This window comes from Carassius gibelio, chromosome A7, assembly GCF_023724105.1.
Source record: "Carassius gibelio isolate Cgi1373 ecotype wild population from Czech Republic chromosome A7, carGib1.2-hapl.c, whole genome shotgun sequence".
Classification (NCBI taxonomy): domain Eukaryota; kingdom Metazoa; phylum Chordata; class Actinopteri; order Cypriniformes; family Cyprinidae; genus Carassius; species Carassius gibelio.
Window position 1 is genome coordinate 25,047,852 of NC_068377.1, and position 16,193 is coordinate 25,064,044.

General features: G+C 37.5%; 1 protein-coding gene across 1 annotated transcript in view; it reads left to right on the forward strand.

Annotated features, from left to right (window-relative positions):
• Window positions 1–9,106, forward strand: part of LOC128016934 (potassium voltage-gated channel subfamily A member 1-like) — a 45,326-nt gene extending 36,220 nt beyond the window's left edge. The window contains exons 2-3 of the mRNA XM_052601898.1: window positions 2,981–7,643; window positions 7,752–9,106. The gene's annotated coding sequence lies outside the window, so the exon portion shown is untranslated. The remainder of the gene's footprint in view (window positions 1–2,980; window positions 7,644–7,751) is intronic.
• The last annotated feature ends 7,087 nt before the right edge of the window (window positions 9,107–16,193 follow it).

Here is a 16,193-nt window from a genome sequence, read left to right on the forward strand (position 1 = left end):
ATTAAAAGAAATAGTTAGATAATTCAAGTCTTAAATATCAGGTTAATAAATATAAATCTAAAATGTAAACTCACTATCATATTAGATCAAATTTCTAATTTCTTCTCTTCAGAGAAGGAGAAAACTTTTCAGTTTTCAAAATATTTAACTTTCTCATATTTTGCAGAGCTTGCATTGTCATATCTGATTAATGTTTAATTTGATAGAGACTCTGAAGCATCATTTGTGGGATGTTTTCCCACAAATTTTTGCAAAAGGGTCTGACATGATGTTCAATGTCCAGTGGCTAGTGTAATCAGTCTACATTAGAGGTTAGATTGTTCATCTGTTCTGTTGTCCATTTTCTTGGACTTGGAGGAGCAGCCTATGTTGCGTTTTGCCACTTTGGTACATGACTTGGCCTCTAGCATATCAACCAGTGGCCCTCGTTCTTGCTGCAGCTGGCATTTTAGGCATTATGGAATGCACAGAAAATTATTATTGTGTTGACTGACATATTGACTATTATTCCACTGACCTCAACCCATGCCATTGTAAATGACTTAAAGGGATAGTTCAACCAAAACTGAGAAGATGTTAGGAAGGCTTTTTCCGTACATTGAAAAAAAAAGGCTTTTTCTATTTTATTTTATTCTATACTGTATATGTTTGTATGCAGAAGTATGCTTTTGTGTTGAAGGGTGGCTCTATGGATTATTTTAGCTAAAGCCAAGTTCACACTACACAACTTTAAACGGCAGCAGATTGCTGTGCTGTTCAGACTACATGACTTGCAGTCCATCTTAAAGTCATTATGGTGTTCAAATTATGTGGTACTCTGTAAATGATCCACAACAGGGGTCACACACTACATGTGCTGACAACAACTTTGTCAGCCAACGACTCTATCTGTTCCCCAAACCATGCTGTGTCACGAAAACACAAGCAAGAAGTTGAAAGGGAATGACACAAAACAACAAGTGAAACAGGAGTTGTTTATATGAAAAAATGGACGTGGGGAACAAATTAGTGCTGCAAGTTGTTTGTGCTATTATCTTTTCTTCATTTGTTGTGTCCAAACTATTCTTAAATCCATTTTTCTGCTGCTGTTTCTCTTCCACTGACCTCAACCCATGCCTTGCTCTCATTGGCTGTAGCTCACTGCGACACCTGACACCACGTGATGTTGAGTCAGCTGATAGGTCCAGATATTTAGCATTGTAGATATTTCAGTGATGCTCTATCATGGGTCATTGAGTAGTTCACACATAAAGATCACCCGCTGATTTTCCCCCAAACACAGTCTGACTTGTAGAAACCGGAGAACTTGTTGACTTGTAAATCAGGTTTAAAATGCTGAAGTGTGAACTTGGGTATTGGTATTGGGTATCCACCTTATTTTGCAAAGCCTATGGGCGAGACTTCTTGGTCATTAGCCGCATTTTGGGCAATGTGCAGTAAACTCTGAAACTGTTTGCACTATAAACCAGTGTGTTCATAATTAAGATATTACATTGAAATAATAAGGTAAGACATACCAATTTACAATCATTAATCATTTGACGGAAAGTAAGAAATATTCAGATAATAAGGTATCTGAAAATATTTTTCAGTTTTATTCTAAGTTTAAGTATTTCTAATGGATCAGGACATTTTTGACTCTTCTGAGGTTTTCGTAATTTTAGACTAGTCTTCCATTCGTAGCGCACATCCCTACACTTAAATTTTGCACATAATATATATGTACATACATAACTGCATTTTGTAATATACCTGCCTACAATTGTCATTTGTATATTGTCATTCACTATCTACTTATTTTATTTTTTATTCTTTTATTATGTGTTTTATGTTCTGTCGCTGTCATTCTGTTGTACTGCGGAGCTTCTGTCACGAAAACAAATTCCTCGTATGTGTAAACATACCTGGCAATAAAGCTCATTCTCATATTCTCATATTCTCATATTATTGTGAGTGCCGTTTCTAGGCATAGGTGAGTTAGTTGAAGGGGTACCAATAAGCGCTCATACTGGCAATACATTGCTACATTTTAGAAGGGTTGTGATAAAGAGTGGCATGGTCACCGTGAAAAATAACTGCCGTCCCCACTGGATCCCCCAATATCATTGGGCTAGAGTACTGTCAAACTGACAATGCCTGTATGACACTGGATCAGAACGCTGTTAATTGCTGCCTGATTGTTGCATGCAAAGTTTGCATTTGGAATGGTCATTCAATGCAGTTAGATCAATGGGCTTAAGTTTTTTTTTTTTTTTTTTATGCAATAAAGCTAAGTTCAAAGGCCATTTAAAAAAAAAATATTGGTACAGTTAATAAAGTGCACAAAATCAGTTTTTTTTTTTAGGAGTATTTGTGGCAGTTGATAAATGATGTTGCGACATTTGCATATTTACATACTTGTTGCTGTTGTTTTGGTTTGTTTTAACCAAATGCCAAATGAAAAGATATTCCTATTAAAGATGCATACAGTGTATATTTTTGAAAGAAATAAAAACTTTTATTCAGCTAAATTGACTTTTACAATTGTTACAAAAGATTTGTAAATGATGTTCTGTACTTTTGAACTTTCTATTAATCAAAGATATATATATATATCATGGTTTACCAAGATATCTTACTAAACCCCACACAACCATAATGTAACATATGAGACAATACTCAGACTGCACCCTTCAGAGCCCTCAAGAGCTCTGTCCTTCGGAGTGAGTAGGGCACTTTTGAATGAATTCACCCCATAATATCATTAGCTTGAAGTTGTTGTTCCGTAATGGTAAAGTATACTCTCTACAGGTGAAGGTTGTCTGGGTTAATGTGCCAGACAGGACAATCTTCTGTGTGTCACTTGACACTGCACTTCTTAGTCACTGTAGATTCTGACACTGTAATGACATCACTGAGGAAACTCTAACTTTAATTTGCTACTAAGCCAGGTGAACAAATGCATCAGTAATCAAGATTTGTTATTTCCTTTCTGTTGCAGCCTTGTGAGTCTTTCCTATGAGAGACTTTCCGTCAGCCGTTGGACTCCTACAGAGGGGAACAGCCATGACTGCCAGTCAACGAACAGCTATAGGACAGGATGGGCGCATCAATGCAGGTGTCACTGAAGCCACTGCTGGACATCAGATAGAAAGTGGACACTGCAGCCTCTCAGACGAGCAGTAAGACAGGAAGTCCATCAAGCCAGGTGTCAAACTGTTTAAGACCCACCCCAATAAATGCCTTAAAGACACAGTACACTACATCCTTATGTAGACAAACCTGCAGCAGGAGACTGAGCTTGTCAAGAAGCTTGACAAGTTTTAATTTTCCTCTTTATGAGTAAATCAGTGTCTTGCAAGATCAGATGTGAATATTTTCTTAAAATAGAGAAATATTTGTTTGGGTGTAATATTGTCTTTTTTTTTTTGTTGTTGTTCAATTTCTTTCTTTCTTTTATTTTTGTAGTAGGCCTGGTGAAAGCTGTTCAGTATAAGTGAAGGGAAAGTCTACTGTCTGTCTGTGGCAGCCTCTTCCATCTAGTTTTATCTCTTTTTATTTCCTAAACCAAAAGACTGCCAGCTGGAATGGAGAAATTCAGCGGCAGTGTTCAATGATGTCAGTCTGAACGGGTCACACATTTACAGTATGAATGCAGGGTCAAATCACATTCCCTTCAGCACCAGACTCATTGCTTTTGCTCAAATCTTCAACAATCAAGAATAATCTGCATTTAGATTAGAAGAGCTCTGTCATGAAACCCTCAATGTTCTTTAAGGGATAGTTCACCCCAAATTTCAGAAACTAAGGTGATTGTTTATTCACCCTCATTATGTTATTTCAAACCCATATGACTTTCCTTTTTCTGAAAAATATATTAGTGGTATTTTTTTTGTTTGTTTGTTTGTTTTTTGTTTTTTTGTCCGTTTAATGCAAGTCAATACGTTTGCATGGACCCAAATATTACATCTTTAATCTGAAATTAAATTTTATTCAGACTATAAAGAGATGGTGTAGAATTGAAATAATTTAATGAACAGGAAAAAATGAAGCTCATTCTGTAAATGATTAAATTTGACTATTTTCTCAATCGGATTTAAAAATGCCTTACCAACATACGTAGAAGCATATGTTTACATATGTTTTACATCTTGTGACCGTGCATATGTTTAAATGTCATGTCTTATTGGTCAGTGGAGGAAACTAAATATATAATAAGTAGTTGGTAAAAAGCTTGTCTGACATATAAAGTCATGGACAATAATACTGGCACCCCTGCTTTTCTGTCAGTTAATGCACTATTTCTCCAAGAAAATTGTTGCAATTACAAATGCTTTGGTATTCTTATGTTTATTTCTTTTGTTTGCATTGGAACAACACAAAAAAGCAAGAGGAAAAAAGTCAAATCTGAAACATTCTACACATAACTCCAAAAAATGGAGTGGAAAAATTATTGGCACCGTTCACAATCTTCTGAAATAATTGTATTTTAAGCATGTGATGCTACTTTAATTTGTAATTAAACTTACTTGTAGCAATTCACAGGTGCTGGCAATATAGAAATCCAACTTGCAACCAGTTCAAATGGGGGGAAAATTAGTCAGTCTTTGTGTTGGGTGGAGAAAAGAAAGAAGAGTAAAGAATTGTCTGAGGATTTGAGAACCAAAACTGTGGAAAAGCATTTTTTAATATTGAATATATGTAATTGCATTATCTGACAGATATGCAGGGGTTACAATATTTTTGTCCATGACTGTGTCCACTTTTTTAAATCTGATTGTTTTATTTCAACTGCTTCACAGAAGAAAGGAAGTCATTCAAGTTTGAAGCAACATAATAGAACTTCCATTTTTATGTAAACAATGTGTAAACAGTCCCTTTAACACCCAGTGGAGTCAAACATCAGTAATAGTCATTTGAAAAATATACCTATATTTCTGGTGGCCTTGATGGTCTCTAAGGTGCAGATAAATGATGAAAGTTGAATTGTGGGTGCCATCAGGTTTGGTAGACAGCTGGTTATTCATTTGAGTTGGTGCATTACTGGACTGATGCCCAGTGCTCAGATGGTGAGCAATGTCTGCTGCTCTCTGCCTGCATCCACTTTAAATATCACTGATAATAACCCATGACAGACTTTGGTTTATAAATATTACTGATCAGTTCATCACAATAGGAATAACACTACTCTGCTGATGTGAACTGGGAATTTTGGTACTGCAGTTCAACTCGCCCCTTTTGCAATACCCTCTTATAAATAGTGCCCTCAAACAGCAGACTGTGAATTACAGTGCCACACTGACAGCATGACAATAAAGCCACATATAAACAGATCTGCAAGTTATATTCCCAGGTAATTAACACTCTCTCTCCCTCTCTCTTGTCTGTTTGGAGACACAGCAACATAAAGAGACGATACTCTCTGTGAAATGACTGCCCCACAATCCCCCCCGTCTCTGTCTCTCTTTTCATCTCCCACTCCTTTCTCATTCTTTGTCTTTTGCCTATCTGACATGCAACCAAGTATGCAGAGCTATGCACACAGTTGTCTTCTCTTTCTCTGTCTCTCTCTTTCTGTCTGTCTGTCTATGTGTTTTTCTTGTCGGATGTACTCAGAATAGACAACGTGTCAGAATTTTAGGATAAGCGTGGTCTGATCTTATAGAATATAAACACAAACAATTTCTAGAATGAACCAGCTGCTTCGTTGTCAAGGAAATACATTCAAGTAATCTGTATGCAAAGTTCTATGGAAGTGTACTATCTATTTTTTTAAATCTAGCCTTGAATATTATATAACCAAAGTCAAACCCTGAAAATCTATGTTCTATGTTTGGACCTCTTTTATTTATATATTTTTTTCTTTTGAGATTTAGACCTAGTAAAATAGATGCACATGAAGCACGACATATGTACATAAGCAGATGTCTATTTTATTGTGTCCTCAATGTCACGTCATTTTAGGCAAATCTACTTTTTGACTGTTAGCCTTCTCGAGTCCCAGGCCCTGTTTTTCTCTCGTTCTCTTAATTCCTAATGGTTTTGTGCACCTCGTGAAAGCCGATCCTGTCAGTAGCAGACTCCCTCTCCTCAGCTCTCTCTTTTTTAGTGTATGTGTTAGTTAGTTGACTGGACTATCTAACAGAGGACCACTTGCTGAGTGCTTTCATAAACTATAGCCAAGATCATCAGGTGGATCAGCGCCATGAAGCAACTAAACATGGAGCATTGCGTCATGTCACATGTTGTAGATCTACATGTGACTTTAATATGTAAATATGTGTTAGTGCTATTATGATGTCACCACGACATGTTGCTCTGTGCTTGATGCGGTGGATCAGAACGGTTTACATTGGAGAACAAAATAATTCCTTAACATCCACGATGCGATGTGCATGGCTCTTTTTATTATACACTGAGTCAACAGCCAAGAATTACCAGTCAACCGTGAGGAGACTTTGTTACCATGGAGATGTTCTGCCAGTGCTGACTGGTCAGCTGGCTTTGGAGGAAAAGGAAGCTTTGCCTGGTGAAAAAGGAGAATTACCTGCTAAACGAGATAAACCATATCAGCACATCCTCTCATTGATTTGATCGATTATTTTGTTCATATTCAACTTGCGATGAAACTGTGGCTTATGCGGTCTGATTTGCACAGGAATATGCAATGCAATGGAGAGATATCTAAAACTCACTTATTAGATGCACACACAGTATTACCATTATGAATTCTGTTTGACTGTTAGGGATGCACTGACAATAAAAAGATACTAATATATATATTTATTTATTTTTTTGTTGTTTTTTTATGTCATGGCTGATAGACAATGGCTGATAGTAAAATTGTATGCTATTTTCTCTAAAATCTTTAAATCAAAAAATTAAATGAAATGTTCTTAGGTGCTACACGTGAATTTAGGCGTTTAGTCACAACATTGTAATGTAGGGGAGATTCATTTCAAGATTTGCTAAAGGTGACGTTTAACAGTGTTAACAAATTAGTGCTTTTAAAAATTTCAAATGAGTGTTAGATGACGGCAAAGATGATCTTAATGTTAAAATGGTGGAAACAAGCATGCATATATATATATATATATATATATATATATATATTACATTTTTGCAGAGCTGACCGTTATATATCCAATACAGGGGTGTCCAATCTCAGTCCTGGAGGGCCAACGTCCTGCTGAGTTTAGCTCCAGCTTGTCCAAGCTAACCTACCTGGAAGATTATTTTAATCCTGAAAACATTGGTTACTTTGGTTCAGGTTGTTTAATTGGGGTTGGAGCATGACAGTGTTCCTCCAGGAGTGGGATTAGACAGCCGATCCAATATATAAATTAAAACAAATCTTTAATATTGACTGATATATTGTGTCAGGGTTAGGCAAGGGAGGAACTCAAGTGCAGACAGGGAATCACAAAACAAGGGGTTTATTCACAAAAAGGGGAAAACAAAACCCACGAGGGGGAAAACAGGACTAGGGCAGATACAGCAAATACTAAATAGACTGACTAGACGAGATAAACAAAGACTCAAGACAGGAGAACACTAACTACAAATAACACTCACGGCTATACAGGATACAATCTCACAAAGGGGAATACTTCTTTCACGAGGCTGACAGGTAGGAACACATCTGAGAAACACTCACAATTGAGGTACAGGTACAGGTACAGGTACAGGTACAGGTACAGGTACAGGTACAGGTACAGGTACAGGTACAGGTACAGGTACAGGTACAGGTACAGGTACAGGTACAGGTACAGGTACAGGTACAAATCACAATCACAGGTGAGGAACAATGAACCAACAAAAGACAGAGCACACTAGGGGATCTAAATAGGGGAACTAATCAAGAGACAACAGGTGGCACAGATAAGGCAATCACAACAAGACAAGGATAACAAGGGGGGCGGGGCAAGGGAACGAGACAACACAAGCACATGGCCCAAAGACAAGGCCATGTGCTTGTATACAAAACACGGGTCTGCCATGATCCTGCCTCAAGACTAGGAAAAATCAAGGACACAAGGGCAGAATCATGACATATTGTGCATCCCTATTTGATTGCAAAATAGCTAGAATCCCTGCTGTTGAATGAGAGATACTGAGACAAAATTAAGAGAATCCTTAGAAATGCAACTTAAAAAATAGCAATCATAGAAAACCTGAAACCTTAGCACACCAATGTGATATTTGATGTATCGTATGAACTATAAATATTTTCTTGTGGCTTTCATTACAGCATGGAATATATTGTACTGTGTACAAGTGACTGTCTGCTCATTATTAATGGATTTCAGTGAGCTTAGATAAATTCTAAAGAATCATTAGGCTTTTTTTCACTTTTGTAAAGTGTCATAATGGACATAGTTACCTGTGTAACGCTTCGCTGCTCACCCCTCGTCTCCACACAGTAACGAAACCGCAGGAGAACATTGCTGATTGGAAGAGATCTCTTTCAATTACCAGATCACCTTACTTCTAGTGTCTGGCTTACAGCAATGTAGTGTATACAGCTATAGGTCACTAACGAAACATAGGCTTTCGCACGTCAGAAATATGAATCTAATATCAGATCATTTTGGTAATCACAGATGGACCTCTGTGTATTTCAGCTTCGATGAGAGGTGTGTTGGTGTGTGTTGGGTCAGCTTTTGTGCCTCCTAACAAACATGCGGAGGGAGATGCGCTCGGTGAGTCTGTGTTCTTCTGATGAACAATCCAGATGGCAGGAAAATGTATAGAATGCCCCCCCCCCCAAAGAAGTAAATAAATAACCAAATGTTCCTCTATTCATGTGAGTTTTGGATGGGCTTGCCCTTTCTTTCTGCATGATGCTTTGGTTTTGAAAACTTGCATCCTGTTTGACAATGTATTTGTGCTATTTATTTATTACTTTTTTTTGTATATTGGAGACCCTGTATAATTTCTTTCTATCTTTATGGTTTTTTTTTGGGGGGGGGGGGGGGGTAATTCACCAATCTTCTGGATTTTTCTACATGCATATCATTTTGTAGGCAGCAATATGAGATGTGGTGAAAATGAAATTATGTGCAATGTTGAAAATAAAAAAAACAAAACATAATATATTCAATTAAAACAAAGGTGGCCATTTTTATCTTTCGTCTGTGTGTGTGTATTTTTTTTAATAATCGTTTTGGTAATCTAACTGTTCATTTCTTCTTAGAATAAAATATCCATTTGTGTGTGTGACAGTTGACGTAGCATAGGTCTAACAAATTCCTTGCAGTGTGTTTGTGCCTTCTTCGACTAAGGCCTGTGACAGAGGACAAAGAGTTTTGCCATTATGGGACATTTTCTGCTGCAAGGGCCCACAGACACCTAATCCTCCAGTCATTCATATACGGCAGCATTTAAATATTTAACATGGAAGCTGTGTTGAGCAATGACTAGACTCTTGGATTTGGTCCAGACACAGTAGCCGAACTCCCACTGAAGACAATGTGCCTGAGCTCACACCCTGCAAACAAAATAGCACTGCACCGCACTCCACCCAGGGGTCACACGCATACGCTCAAATGCAGCAATGTAAAAACAATATCACTTGAATGCTGTTGTGTTCCTTCCCCTTTAACACACATTTACTTGTCCACACCAGTGCACCAAAATAAATGAGGTGTTAATTAGTCCCAGTCTTATCTTCTGCCATTGCATGACTTCAGGGAAAAGTTACCAGTGGCTGGAGGGTGAGAGTCAACAGGTACTAGGATACAGGTGACTTTTCTACTTTAGTTATAGATCGACCCGCTTTCTGTGGGCTTCTTTATTTACTGTAAACTGGAGAAAGCGGACATGGAAAGAGACAAATTTGTCTTTGTGTGTTTGCATTCCGCCTTGAAGGTCAATGCCAATGTGGCCTCTGGGCTACAGCCACAGGGTGTAAATCAGCACTGGGGTGCTGATATTTATAGACAAGCGCCCATCATTGCCGTCTGTAGAACAGGGGTGAAACAGAACCCAGAACAATCTCTGAGGTCTTCCCATCTTCGTTTCCTCTCCAGCTCGCAAACTCTCGCCGCATCTGCTTCGCCACACTTACGTAACATTTCTGACGTGGAATGTCAGCTGTCACATTCGCATTAGCTGTGTCCGAGGATGTTTGTTACCATTGGCTGGAACAGTCAGGGTGCATACGCTCATTTATGTTGACTGACTCGCCAATGAGCTAGTTATGTTTGGTCTGAGGAGAATGATACTTTATGGATCATACTCATGCAAGGTCATTGAATGAAACAGGCCATGAATGTCCTTTGCAGAGTAGTATTATATTTGGTTTGGAGTCAGTCTTGCTGGCTTTGGGTTGGGGCTTGTGGCTGTCTTCCAGGAATAGGCCACATCACTCAAAGGTGTAACATTAAACCTGACACAGGACAATAGCCAAGCACATGGTGGGCATTCTGTAGCATTCACACTACGAGGGAACAAGGCAATAAACAGCTATCCTTATCCCTAACACTGCTGGAAACATAATGCCCGGCCCGTTACTGTTCCTGGAAATTCTACACCATTTTACGCTCCAAGAGTTTCCTTTAACCTGATTCCCTCTGTGCCGTACCCTTGGTCCCTCTCTTTTTTCATTCTAATTCCCCATTCTTAAGTTCCCCCAACCGATCCTCAGATAATGTCTAATCTCTCTCCAGCTATGCTATCGTGCTTTCTTCAGTACCCTAATTATAAGCTTTTTTCCCCCAGGTCCTCTTCAGATGGCGTTTGATTCACAACCAATTAAAGTAATCAAGCGATATTCAAAATGTAAATTTGCCCAAAAATAATTGCCGGTCATGGTCCGAGGAATATTTAAGCAGATTATTTTCCCCCTTTGGACAGCAACTGAAGAAGAGATCAATTGTGTTTTTACATCATTTATGAGATGCGTGTGTTATAAATTATATTGTCTGTGATCAGTTCTTATGCAACTGTTAAATGATTATGATGCAAATCTTTTAATTGGAAAGCTTTGAATGTTTGGTGTTTTTGGAGAGGTTAAGTTCTAAAGTCATGGCTTTCTGCTTACTTTTTAGAGTAACATCAAAGTTTGATTACTTGCTGACAAATGAATTGAGAACAACTTTTAAATTCCAATCCAATCCAGTTAATTTCATTTGAATTTATTTATCAAACAGTATGCATAATTGCAATTTGAAGTAGACAACTAACTTTAACTAGAAAAAGTGTATTAAGGTAAACTTTAAATGTTGACATTAGGTTCTTTATTTTAAAGATTTTAGGCTGAATGGAAATTTTTTCACTGGCATGATGGGTGATGTGTGGATATTTAAATTAATTAACGAAGGGGTGGAGCTAAGGTTGGCCACCTCACTCACAACTGCTGCCTCTTCTTTTTTTCTTGACAAAAATTGTGTTTATTTAGACACAGAACATCTTTATGACCACACCAAACGGAAGACTTTTCAGACATGCACTCCAACTTCACCTCTGCTCCAGGCGCTAGTCAAACAAGCACAGAAAATGTACAGGTGATGAGAGAACTTCAGTAGAACAACTTCTAATTGAATTTTCCTGTCCTGTCAGCCGTTATACTGAGCTCGAAGCATGTGCTCTTTAATTGCAAACACAAATGTGGAGATGGGCCCTGTATATCAAGAGAATGAGTATGCAATGTTGTAGTTATGTCGTCAGGTAAGTCATGACATTACGAAAAAGATTATTAAAGCTGCCTTTTACTATATAAAACTGTGCATGCATGCATATAATTGCTATATATGAGTCATATTTAAGAACGTGTCTGAAATGCAATGATTTTCAAAACTGTCCTTGGGCAGCTCAGCACTGTCTCTCTCATCTAACACATCCGATTTAACTCATCAGCTCATGAGTAGAGACATAATGTGGGTCAGAAAAGGTAAAAAGTTGTAAGGCAATACAATGCGGGAACAGGAACACTCCACTATTTTTGAAAATAGGCTCAATTTCCAACTTCCCTAGTTGAGTTTTATCGTTTTCGAATCCATTCAGCTGATGTCCCTGTCTGGCAGTAGCACTTTTAGCTTAGCTTAGCATAGATCATTGAATCTGATTGGACTGTTAGCATCGTACTCAAAAATGACTAAAAAGTTTCGATATTTTTCCTATTTAAAACTTGATTCTTCTGTAGTTACATCATGTACTAAGACCGACGGAAAATGAAAAGTTTTGGAGTTAGTGGGGACTATTTTCTGCGCTTGCTGCACCCATGGTATGGTAGCAATGTTCCTTGATTATTACGCTGGAATGAGAGTATAGTTCCCAGCCATATGGGCCTAGGAAATAGCAACTTTTCATTTTCCGTCAGTCTTAGTACACAATGTAATAATAGAAAAGTCAAGTTTTAAATAGGAAAATTATTGAAACTCTTTAGTCATTTTTGAGTGAGCTGCTAACGGTCTAATCAGATTCAATGATCTATGCTAAGCTAAGCTAAAAGTGCTACTGCCAGACCCGATCAGCTGAATGAATTCCAAATTGGAAAAACTGAACTCTTTAACTCTAGGTGAGTTAAAAATTGAGCCTATTTTCAAAAATAGTGAAGTGTTACTTTACGGATTGATCTATATTTAATTTAGGATTTAGTGTTTGATAACTTTATTCCATTTCTGTATATTTTCTACTTGCTGAAGTGTACAGAAAGAACATTTATTATAATGGATTTATGTGAAGACTGAAGTTCACCTAAATTAGAAGTTATTTTCTGAAGTTTAGTAAATGTAAAAATGTATAGCTCTCAATTATTCTGTAATGTTAAATGGCTATAGTCAACCGTTAAATATTAGGTAAATATTTTTGTATTTAAGTATATTTAAAATATACTGTCTTTATGTTGTCTTTACATTAATTTGAATACTGAATGTGAAATTATTGCAATAAAAAAGCATATTTAAAAACTTTAAAGTTAGGTGGGATTAAACAAGATTAATTGCAGAAAAAATGTGCAATTAATAATTGACAGCGCTTATTGACACTACTGACAGATTGACAGCACTATTTTTTTTTAGTTTTTTTTAGTTTTTTTTTGCTGACCAGTGAAGAGGCACTCTCAGAATGCATTACTCTTGATGAATCTTTCTGAATTACAATTCAATAAAATCCTCTTTCTGATATTCTGATTCAGCTTCCTCTGGGATGTGGCCAATTCAGTTCCAGCTCATGAATTTGAAGGCAGCCAATCATTCGGAACTTTGACTTAGGATGATGGAAGATAGGAATCAAACTGAGTTACTTCACAGTAAGGTGTACAAAGGGCTGAAAACACCACTGTGACTACATCCCAGATAATATTTGCAGGGAGAAAACCTGCTGTCTTGGCAACAGTAGTCTCTTTTGAAATGGGTCCCTTCTGCAGCTATGAATATATGTTAGACCAGTCTAGTAGCACTGCAGAACTATGTGAAACAAAGAGAGTGAGATAAGAGAGCAGGAGAGGTGCAGAGAGTGAAAAAAGACTCAAATAAATGAGCAGGACAGTGGATGACAGAGCAGAGTTACAGTCAAGGGACAGTTCCACAGGAATGAGAGAAAGATAAAATTGTGAAAGAGTGCATAAAAAAATGTATGTACAAGAATAGAAGCATGACAGAGTGAATAGAAGTAACGCTCTGGCAGTGAGAGAGAAGACAGTTGATGCAGAAACAATTGAATTGTAAGAGAACAGAACACATAAGACTGCACATACTCAGCCATCCGTAACACACACACACCGCCAAGGGCACACGGCACATCCTCAGCCGCTCTGTGCAATTACTGACATCATCCTCAGCTCTGATAACTCCATACATGGGACTCATCTTAACTCACCCATAATACCAAACCAGCCTCCGAGGGATGGGGAAATGAGAACCAGAGAGCGTGATTCTATATGACACTCATGCCCTCGCAGCCAGCGTGAGGCCTTGAAGAGGCTAGTGGGTTGTAGCTTGGAGCTAAGGCTTAGTGACATGGGTAGAGGAGGAGGGAGGCAGAGGGGTCTCTTTTTTTTTTGGGGGGGGGGGGGGGGGTGCTTTGTTTGTTGGAGCACAAGAGCATGGCACAGACAGTTTGTGACATGGAAGGCGGGCGCTGTCTGTGATGCACTGGCGGTGAAATGCACCCGCATGAGGTGTGAAGGGAAATTTCTATTTGTTGTCATGGAAACTGCCAGTGTGAATTGTCTGGAGCATAAATACAAGTGGAGGAGAGGATAACAGAGAAGAAAATAGAAGAGAAGAGAAGAGAAGAGAAGAGAAGAGAAGAGAAGAGAAGAGAAGTGGTAGATCTATTCAGGGGGGAACCCTTTTCATTGTGAGATGAGAAAGATATTCATATTTTTAGAAATGAATGCACTTTAGGGCTGAGGTGCACTCTTTCACTATTAAATACAAACTGTTATTGCAAAAAGCTCCCTCTTTTTTTCTCAAAGCCAAAGCTTTTAAACATGCACTATACAAACATGAATAACTGGATTTGTCGAGTTTCTGAATATGATATGATATTGTACTCATGTCTAGTTGCAGATATTCAAATAGGATGTGTATTCTGAGGCCTTCTTCTCACAGCAGAATAGGCGTCGGGTTATGTTTATTCCGATTGTGAGCGACTCAATGGTACATTCATGCCTCTGAATAGTGCACGAACACAGTCATGCAGAAGCGCTGTGCTTAAGCGGCTCTATCTCAGAGGATTTAGACTTGGGGGTGGGATGTATATTTTCAATGAGTGCTCAGCAGAGTGATATATAAGGGTGTCAGGCATTGGCAATCATCTACAATGGATATTTCCATTCGCCAGCTCAACCTTTCGGAGCACACAATGCGCCGGGTACTTTTGGAAAGTCCTCTGACTGATGCACAAACACACCACGGACACATAGACGCACACACTTTCTAAGGCTTCTGCCACTCATTGGAGGCCTGAGCTGAACTTGAGCAGCAGGAGTCGGCCTGATATTTTCAGCTGTGACACCCCTGACCTGCCAGTGCCCTCATCATCCTAGGTGGCCATGCATGTATGCATGCATGTGTGTGCGTGAGACTGGGGATTAGAGATACAAATTAAGTTTCAGACCAAATAGGAATAAAAGTCACGCTACATAGCTCTATTACTGTTTAGAAATTACCTTGAAACAATGTCACAGAATTCCCAAATCATGTTGGTCATCCATAACAGTGCCAGTTTGTTGGCCATAACAGCAGATCTCAAACCTTTCACATAAATGTAAATAATATTTAATATCTAATATTAAATATTTTATCATCCAAATACATTAAATGACAAAAAATTACATATTAACATCATAATATTGACAAAATCTGTCTCTGTGTGTGTACAGTATATATATATATATATATGATGAAAAATGGATTATAAATAAGGGCATATACTGTAATTAAAACTTTTTTTTCAGTTTTTGAATACAAATATACTGGATTTCTATCAAAAGTACTCTTAAAACTTTAATTTGATTTAGTATATAAATGATAATTAAATGCATTCAAATACATCAGAAGAATTATGATTTAAATATTTACATATTAATATAATAATAATAATAAATAATTTAATTTAGCATATATTTATTATAATTGCATTTATATGTTAGAATTATTTAAACATTTACACATTAATATAATAATAAATAACCAAAATAATGAAAAAGTATTATGGCAAAACATGTGTTTGAGTGAAAAGTATAATATATATGCAATGTGTTTGTGTTTGAAATGTAAGTTTGAAATGTATTTCATTTTTAGGGAACATTATATGAAAAGACAGCACACAAAAATGTATTACAACCAGTCACAGTCATGCTTACCTTAAAAGTCACTTTGGATTAAAAAACCTACTATTTAAAACACTATGTACTATTTAAAACAGATATCAAATTTGAATCTTGTTTATAGCCATGCTAACCATAAGCAGTGGTCATGTGATCATTTCATGAAGTGTAAAAACCTTCTCTCTTGTAAACTTGATATGATTAACAGTGGGCAGGCATTTATGAGGGCTGTAGCATAAACATTTCGTATTGAAGGAGGTCAGCTGTGGATTTGGATTTCAATGAGGAATGTTCGGAGGAGGTTGAGACCGTGCATGGGGATGATGTGGAGAAAATGGGAATCTTTGCAAGTGTTTTGATCCTACAGTGAGTCACTAGCTGATTACAATGAGGACAGAAGTGTGTGGTAATTTTGGATGAAATAACAATGAAGTAA